We start from the raw sequence: 9,852 nt of genomic DNA on the forward strand, positions 1-9,852 counted from the left end.
ATAAATTTTCTGAGGAAAATTTTACCACATATTAAAAAAAAGAAACCTAAGAAAAATCATGACCTCAATTCAGAAACTCTGCTTGTAGGGCTTAACAGGAGATCCAGACAAACATTTATTTACAAAAGTGTCTTTGGTGCATTTCTGTAATAGTGAGAAAAATAAGGAAGCTTAAGTATATTATGAAAATGTCATAAAATAATACATCATTATAGCGATTAAATTGCTGTACAAAGAGGTGCATCAACTATTATTAAATTTTAAAGATAGGTAACAAAGTAACATGTTCAGAATTCCTTAGACACAGAAAAACCTGGGGAACTCTAGAATATTAATTGTGGTTATTTCTGGGTTGGGAGACTGTAGATGTTGCAATTTCTTCCGTGTGCTTATCTACACATTTTTAAACATCTATAATGAACTCATGAAATACAGTGTTGTTTTTATTTCATTTTTCAATAGTGTTAAAAATCATAAGCAATCCAAAATGGATTTCCTAAGGACTCATAACTAGCTCCAAGCGGAAAAAGTAAAATTTGCAAGCGAATCAGAATCACAAAGATTTCTGAATATTTTCTATTTGTTACCCATTTATCTCAAGTGGAACAACATTTCTCTGGGCTCAAAGGGGACTTGCAGAGTTACCCCCGTCTGCCAACAGAAGTTATTTTTGTGAAACAGAATTAGGTTGACGATGAAAACCCTGGGGGGTAAATACAGAAGCCACCGTTCGCCATTATTCTTGAGTACAACCTAGAGAGGCTGGAAGCAAGTGGTAAGGTCCTCTTTCAAATTCAAATTGAATGAACAGTAGTAAGCACCATTACCTGTCCTGGACCCACTGAACAAAGCTCTGAGGAAACAGAACATGTGACCACATCGCTCATCAGGCACTATATTTACTGAAGCAGTGGAGAGAATTCTCATTGGACGAACTCTCAAATGGGATCTGAAGGTTGCTAACAGTCCTGCAGACATGTAAACACTTAGGGCGCTTAAGAATAAAAGTTTAAAATCTTACTTCGTTCTTTTCAGGCAGAACACTTTGCAGCTGGTTCAATTCACAGATTTCATTCATGGGCTCCTGCAACTGTTGATCCTTGAATCTGAGCTATTCCTGGATCCCTACTTGAAAGGTGATCGGCATTTGTCAAACAAAAAATTCAGAGAACACTGCTAGTTCACAACCAATATGCCGTTAAATTTTAATAATGGTAACTTCCCACACTTCTAAGGAAATAGGCACTAGAGAGGATTTCCTGCTAGACCTCTTTCTTAAAGCTTTGTCCTGCTGCTGTTTATCTGCCGGGGATGAAAACAAAGAAACAAAAAGTAGCAAGCCAGTGTTAAGGTAAAACAAGAAACAAAGCATAGTTAGGGTCTATGGTGCTGGGAGAGCAGGTGAGGACAGTGTCTTCAGGACTTCTGCCAGGATATCAAAATTTGACTCTATTCTGACGATAATCAGAAGTTCCTGATGGAGAGATAGAATAAAAATTTAAAAGCAGCCTCTAAATTTCAAAAGCAGAATCCACTGATAAGAGTCCATTTTAAAGAGGAATCTCCAGGCTTGGGGCATGAGATCATGCCTGTCAAACAATTTCTGTCCGTCTCCAGATTAGTAATGGGTGACTTGGCACCCTGGCCGATGAGCTGGCCAGAAAGGATCTATCGTGTGTCATATCAGAGACCGCCACAGACACCCAGGGCAATGTGATTTGTCACTTAAAGAAGGAGACAGCCTGAGAGCACCCCATCCTCGCTGCTGAGTCATCCTACTCTGGTAGTTATTTAAACAGAAGCCTCCAGCACACACACAATCAACACTCCACTCAGACAATGGCCAGACCTCCAGAAGGCACCAGTAGCTGGGACTGCCTGCCCACAAGTGCAATTTTCAAAAACGGTTCTGTCCTCTTTTCCCCATGGTCTCACACTGGGGTTCTGACTTCTGGCTCTTTTCCTCAAAACTGGCCTATCCAGCCAGTTCTCCTCTGAGACCTCAGCCCCAGAGGCCATCAACTCCTGCTGAAGTTTTCCCATGGTCCTTCTGATTTGATTTTCTTGTATTTCCTTTCTGTCAACAAACACTGGTTGAGCATCTGTGATGGGTTAGGGACTGAGCTACAGGTAAGGGTTAGTTCAAAACCAAGTAAGACACATTGCTTTGCCTTTGCTTTGCCTGGAGCTCACAGTCCAGGGGAAGAAACAGTCAGGAAACCAGGCAACCACAATACACAAAGTGAAGGCTCTAAGCCAGGTGAGTACAAAATGATCTTTCGGACCTTAATTCTGGGGGGACCACTTCTCTTCTCTAAAAGCTGTCACCCTCTCCGTATGGCCAGGTGGGAGCGACTGAAGGGATGTGGAAGGAGGGATGTTTTAGAAGGGCGTTTCAAGTCCAACAGTGTATTCGCATTGCCACCTGTCTGCCAGCCTTTGCCCTGTTTGACCTGGGGCCGTCGGCTGCTCTTTCTGGCTGTGAGTGCCGCATGGTTGTTCTCCCTGCCCAACCTCCGGTGCTCTCTTCTGTGTGTCAGATGAGGACTCCCTTCACATTTGGCTGTCATCTATCAGCCACAACTGTCCTGTCCAGAAGAGCTGGCTTTGGCTCTAAAGCCTGCTTCCTGGCTGGGCTTCTCTACTGCTCCATTAAGGATACCATTTGATATCACATGTGCTGCAGGTGCTGTTGATGAAAATGCTAAAGGAGCTGGATGAGACTGACGTCTTTGCGAAGGGTAAGACAGCGTGCACACGCAGCTGCTCTGTCCAAATGCTGTTCTAACCTCCCAATGGAAAGGTATTGTAAATAAAGAGAAAGGGCACTAGCTTATTTTAAACACCAAATATGAGCTAGGAGCTGTTCTCAGCACTATGTAAAAGCTTTATTTAGTTCTCACAGTAATATTGTTCTTATGCTAGAGCCCCAATTTATAAACTAAGGAAATTATGGCGCAGAGAGGTTAAGAGACTTATCTAAGGTCACAGAGCTGTACAATTTTTTGTTGAGCTTGAATCTGAACACAGGTCTATGTGATTTTGAACCCTGTAGTCTTCAAACAACTGGCATAGTTCACAGAAGCAGCTGCAGAATACTACCATGGCAATAGCGTTTCTTTTAAGATTTTATTTTAAAGAGAGAGAGAGAGCATGCGTGTGCACACGAGTAGAGGGAAAGGGAGAATCCCAAACAGACTCTGTGCAGAGCATGGATCTCAATGCAAGGCTTGATCTCACGACCCTGAGATCATGACCTGAGCCGAAGCCGAGGTGCCACTGAGGTGCCCCCATGGCAGTAAGATTTTTGATTCCAGTCCAATTATCACTCTTCCAAGAATGATGCAAATACAGGACGTATAGCATGAGTTTCTGGATCTTTGTTTTGAAACATGAAGCCAATCAGAAGGAATTGGGATAGAAGGAAGCAATAAAGATATAATAAAACCAAGTTTATCAGATGAAAATAGGGATAAAAATGTTTACATTCCCAGAACTATAAATATTGAAAAATAAAAGACACACTGAGAAAATATGTCTGTTTTTATGACTTGTTGATATCCAGGGGGTTTTTCCTTAAGCCTCAAAACAATTTACAGCATTGCCAGCAGCATTCAGTACATTCAGAACAGGATCATTTCACCCACAGCTGAATGAGGGCCATGCTTGGGACAACACCAGAGGAGCCTTCCAGCAGACAGGCCAGGGAGGAAGCCAGGGTCAGTGAGTGAAGAGGAGAGCAGAGCCATTTAAAGCAACACCGTTTATGTAAGTGTGATCTAATTGCTTCCACTGGAAATGGGTCAGATTCGAGTCGAGAGAACCAGGGGCCTCGATGACCCCAGTGAAATCAGATTATGGCTTTTCTTTCAATCTCCTCGGAGAACACGGCCCTCTGGTGAAAGAATGATGCTTGGATTCATTTCCATCTGCTGTGCTTCCCAGTCTCCTCTTGCCTCCTCGTAGCTGATTTGCATTTTTTTTTCTTTTCTGGTGAAACACGTTAAACTAAACAGGATATGTCCTATGACAGACTGTGATAAATTTACTATTGGGAATAGGGAAAAAGTATGGGATAAAGACATAGGTCTTTTTTGTCTCTCACGGCCATGATTCAGTTCTGACTCAAAAGGAAGTGTGCCACCTACTGAATCACGGAAACCACTTCCTGTAGCTGTTTGGTTTATGCTGGAGGGGCATTAGGCCAAGTACTGCCCTGCCCTGACCCTGACTGGCTCTTCAGAGCCAAAGCGTTCACAACTTGAGGTGGCTTGGCCTCAGACTCTGAGAACATTACATATTAAATTACAAGTGTTTCGTTTCCTAGCAGAGAGTCTCTAGCAACATGAAAACGAACATGTGTTATTTGCAAGCTGAGTGTCTCATTACTCAAGCTGAATAGCCTTACTTTTTCATAAGGTATGTGTTGCAGATGACCACTCTCAGGATCTGAATTCACGCGGCTTCTGTTTTTCCTGAGGGCAGTCTGGGCAGTGCACACGGTGGCATTAATCAGATGAGGTTTCGAGTGTACCCTCTCATTAGTGCGGCAGTACTGGGCTTGCATTCATTCATACAACATGTTTTCTGAGCACGTGCTTACTGCCACGTCCTGTGCAAGGTAGGACAGAGGATACGGCGGCAAACGGGACACATGGCTCCTGACCTCGTGGTGCTTAGGATCTGCACTTGATGGAAATGCGGTGCTCCTCTCCAGAGACGACGACTGTGCTTTGTACACAATTAAAAGGAACAGCAACTAAAGGAAAACTTGTTTCCTCTTTGCCCACAGGACATTTTTGACACCACATGTGTGGGTTTCTCCACACCAAGGAATTCTCCACTTCTCAGCAGCCACGGACTATCCTACAATTTAACTCAATTCTGACAGTAATTGGCCAGAATTAGCACAGGCCCTCGGTTTAAGGGCTCATTCCCACAAGACTGCACTTGAGACGTCAGTCGGAAGACCCAGGTTGTCATCTGTCCTTCTGATCAACTGGATATAAATTAACTTTTCCACCATCTCCTCTTTGGGTTTGATAATTAGCCAAAAGGGCTCAAAGAATTCAGAAAAATACTTCATTGACATTTACCAGTTTATTGTTAAGGCTAGACCTCAGGAACAGCCAGATGCAAGAGATACACAAGGTAAGGTGCGGGTAGAGAGGGGTGCACAGCGCCCATCCCTCCCTGGGTTTGCCACCGTCCCAGCACCTGGATGTGTTCGCTGATGTGAAGGCTCTTGGAACTCTGTAACTTAGGGGTTTTATGGAGATTCCATTGTGCAGACATGATTGATCAAATCCTTGGCCGTTGGTGAAGAAGTCATTCTCCAGCCCCTCTCCTCCCTGGAGGTTAAAGGGTGGGACTGAAAGTTCCAACCCTTAAATCACCTGACTGGATCGTCTGGCAACCAGCCTCCACCTTCCAAGGGTCATCTCGTTACCATAAACTCAAGCACAGTTGAAAGGGGCTTATTTAAATAACAAAAGATGCTCCTGTCACCCATATTACTCAAGGAATTCCAAGGGTTTTAGTTTTAGGGGCTCTGTGCCAGGAACCAGGGAGGAAGACCAAAATATGTATTTATTATTATACCACAATCATGGGGCCCCAGCCTCTAGCATTGGGCCTTGCAGAAAGGAGCCCCTCAACACTTGTTTGAGTAGATACATGAAAGAACGAACAAAAGACAAAAAGAAAGAAGGAAGGGAAGAAGGAAGGAGATAGGAAGGGGAGAGAAAAAGAAGTCACCTCACAATCATTTCTTATTGTATTTGCAAGGGAAGACAAAAATATCCAGCTATTTTGCTTCTTTCATAGTGTCAATTCCAAATGGACTAAAGGTTTGCACCCCTAGGGGCATCTGGAGAGCCTGTCGTGCTTCAGGATACATATGGGCTCTTCATCAGGGAAGTTCTAGAAGCAAGGAGGCCCATTCAGATACCAGGTCAACATCAGAAGTGCAGAGAACCCTCTCTGGGTTCTGAGAGTAAAAGGCTCTTTGTTGTCCACCACAGAATAGGCCAGAATCCCCCTGGTGGTCCATGCCCAAAAGATGTGTCAAAGAATGGCTGCAAATCTGTGTAACACTGAGCAAGTAATCTACCCACCTCATAGAAGAGTTGTGAGAATTCAATGAGACAAGAGACACCTGGGTGGCACATCTGACTCTTGACCATGGCTCAGGTGTTGATCTCAGGGTCGTTGAGTTCCAGCTCCACATTGGACCCCACACTGGGCATGGAGCCTACTTAAAAGAGAGGGAAAAAAAAAAAAAGAATTCAGTGAGACAATGTCTAGAATGGTCCTTGGCATATAGGAGGCTCCTTGTCAATAGAAGCGATCACTACTCCAACTTCTCTTAATCTCATGACCTTTACTACTTCAACTACTGTTACTTAGGTTATATCGCGTAAGGCCAGGAACGTTTCCTGGGTCGGACCAGGGGCTTTACGTTTAATGATGCAATTCTACCGTTCGGTGTCACAGCCTCTCTAAACCCATGCTCTCCTTTTGACAGTCGTAAAAACTTTAAACTGACCTCCAGTTGAAACTCCCTGTCAAGAAGAGATTGTCTAGGTTACTTACTTATGTCTAATTCATGAGAGCGGTATTTTTTCCCCAAATGTAAAATTACATGATGTTGGATGTTTTAAAAAATCATATATAACCCAAATATAATTAACATTATAAGATAGAGGCGTACTACAAAATTTAAGAGTTTATCTGAGCAAAAATTGCATCAAATTGGGCAGCGCCAGACCAGAAGTGGTCAAGAGTGCTCTACCAATGTGGGCCAAGGGAAAGACTTTTCTAGAAAAGAGGTGGAAGCAAAGCAAGAAAACTATTTGGTTGTCTATAGCTTAAGTGCTTGCCTTGTTTGGGGAAAGCCTAACTGACTGTGATGGTTGTTCTTGTTTCAATTTCTTAACCTTGAGGCATTGGAGGCTTAGGTTTGGGTTTGCTTATGTAGGCTGCTAAGGCATTAGGACCACCTCAGTCTAAGGGCCTTCTCCATTAATTAATTTAACACTAGGTTGTTTTGCCCCTGACCTAAGGTTGTTCTCTAGACATCTGACTTACAAGAGGACAAAGCAAAAAAGGCAAAAGAGGACGAGAAGTAGGAAGAGATACAAAGATGGGAAAAATCCCCACCAGAAATACTGAAGAGAGAGAGAGGTTTTACTGAAGTTTCCGTAAGTACTGCTGAGGTGTTTGTACGGTCCCTCACACCACAAAGATAACGAATATGTTGACCAGTTTCCCTCAGAGTTCCCCTTTGTATAGAGATCCAACATCTCCCTTCACATAGCTTCTTCCTTACTTGGATGACACTGGTCTCTGTTTCCTCCCAAATTATCCCAGAGTCTGTCCCCTGTTTAACCTCCTCTGAGCCTCCCTAGTTCCCTCCCCATCACATCATTTGGCTCAACAAAGAATGGGAAATCAGACCCTAACTAAAGTTTTCAAAATCAAGGCATTATAAAAAGCTATTTAGCCAAAAATCAGGATAACAATTAGAGCAAACAAATGAATTAGCTCACACGTCTCAGAAGCCCAACAATATTTTAAACCCTCATCTGCACGTGCAGTTCTGTTACCATTTTGGTCTGTTCATTTGGTCTGTTATAACAGTACCTGGCAAAAATATTTACTGAATAAATAAATTAGCTTAAGAGTTAACATTTCAAATAAAACAAAACACCTTAGATTATCTTTTCTGCTTTTCCTCCTAAATATTCTGTGTGAGACCAATAGTCACACATGCATTCATAGGAAAGAATACAATTTTCTGTCATTAATTTTTTTATTATGTCACTTAAGGTCAAATGTCACAAAAAATTATATTGAACTCTTGACCAATCTATCTACTTTTTCCATTGGAATATTGGCCCAACTAAGAAATAACATCAAGGAAAAATTATTTGTTGGCAGAAAAATATCCTCTCTAAATTCTTGTGTGTTTTGTTTTGATTTTTCCTTAGTGACTAAAGGTCAGTTTCAATCCACGGAAGCACAGATTCCAAATTTTCAATCTGGTTTTCTTGAGTACTGACAGAGTGCCAAGGATGAGGCAATGACACAAAATCACTACCAAGACACACACACACACACACACACACACACACACACACACACACGAGTCTAGGGCATGTTCTGGTGACTTGCAAGCTTCTTCCCCTCTAAAATGTATCCTCAAATTCATACTTTTTAAATTTGAAATGGCTCTACTCCCTCTTTCCTAAGCAAATGCTTATGAATTTTTTTTTTTTTTTTGTCGTCTAATACACTGGTCAGGGTATTCCAGATCCTAAAAGATATAATATAGAATCATCTACTGACCAAAGATTATGTGTCCTCTACTTATCCTCTCGTTTCCTTTTAAAACGTGAATTTTAGGGGCGCCTGGGTGGCTCAGTCAGTTAAGCGTCTGCCCTCAGCTCAGGACCCTGGAATCGAGCCCCACGTTGGGCTCCTTGCTCAGTAGGGAGTCTGCTTCTCCCTCTCCCTCTGCTGCTCTCTCTCTCTCTCTCAAATAAATAAATAAAAATCCTTTTTTTTAAATGTGAATTTTAATATGCTAAGGGGTGGATCAATGACTATAAATGTAATTATTGAAAAGCCAGTAATTTTGTGTCAGCCTAGTAATAACGGAAACTGCATGTTATTTGGCAGCCCCAAAGGAATCACATGTTTGATGTAGTGGAGGGACAGTGCCCTAAAAGAAAGGGTGGCATGCTGGACAGCCAAAAGAACAAACGTCCACTACAAGTAACACGAGCACCAGGTTTGGAAGCGATCCATCTCTCTACGAGACTGGCGGCAATTCACTCCATCTGAGCCCTAGTTTTTTCAGCTATGACTAGAGATATCAACACCTATCTCCTTATTATGGGAATCTCTTTACTAACATTAACTGTTGTCTGCTGTTCTGTGATTCTATAAATCTCAGAATAATCTTTTCCTGTTAGAGCCAAGTTCTCTATCATGGTCACAGATACTCACCTGGTTATTTTGGCTTCTCCAATCCTGCTGGTGAAAACACCTCCAAGGGAGCTTTTGGTCAGGAGCTGACAAAGGCATTTAAGGTCACTTGTAGTTTTGATAAAGAAGGAGAATTTGAAAGGAGACCAATATTCTTTTTTAACTTGGACCTAGTAACGTCCCTGACAAGGATATTTAATTCATATTTGTTACATTCTAATTAATGCCAAGCTCTTTTTATGCATTATGTCATAATTCTTACAGGAATCCTTTGAGATAAGTTATCAGCTAGGGTGTTTCACTATGAGTTCCAGGGGGAAAAAAAAAGTCTCCAACTGACTAAAACAATACAGGTACTTGTTGGCTCTCCTACCTGGTAGCCTAGAGAGAGCTTCAGGATTGGTTGATGAATCTAGTGGCTTCTTACTGTCACCGGGTTCCTAGGTCCTATCTCTGTCCTTACATCCCGCGCTGGTTTCCTCCTAATACCGATCTCCCTTTGTAGCATAGCCATCAGTAGAAAACCTGCTTCCTTTCTGACATCTAGCAAAGATGACAGAGTGCTCCAAAAACAATAAAAAAAAAAAAAGAAAAGAAAAAATTGCTTTCTCCTTATGATCCACTAGTCTGATGCTTATCTCTTAAATAGTAGCTATTGGGGGTAGAGTTGGGGGGAGGAGAAATACTATGGTATGATTAACTCATCTCATGATCCAGAGGATTATGATTAAGATCTTGACTGATCTGGATGAACTATAATTTACTCCTGGTGCAGGGGCAGTTCTCTGCACCACAATGCCTACTACACAGTGAAAAAAGAACAGATCAGATTTGAGAGAGCCAACCATAATGTGCACTACA

The 9,852-nt window shown here is 42.2% G+C and overlaps 1 long non-coding RNA gene across 1 annotated transcript; it reads left to right on the forward strand.

The window, feature by feature from the left end:
- Nucleotides 1-2,130: 2,130 nt before the first annotated feature.
- LOC123791480 (uncharacterized) lies at nt 2,131-7,217 on the forward strand. Its single transcript, XR_006779393.2, has 5 exons — nt 2,131-2,260; nt 2,687-2,741; nt 3,650-3,768; nt 4,793-5,151; nt 7,065-7,217. It is a non-coding gene; the product is annotated as an uncharacterized LOC123791480 (long non-coding RNA).
- The last annotated feature ends 2,635 nt before the right edge of the window (nt 7,218-9,852 follow it).

Source organism: Ursus americanus, chromosome 5 (assembly GCF_024610735.1).
Source record: "Ursus americanus isolate L20-20 chromosome 5, mUrsAme1.1.p, whole genome shotgun sequence".
Taxonomy (NCBI): Eukaryota; Metazoa; Chordata; class Mammalia; order Carnivora; family Ursidae; genus Ursus; species Ursus americanus.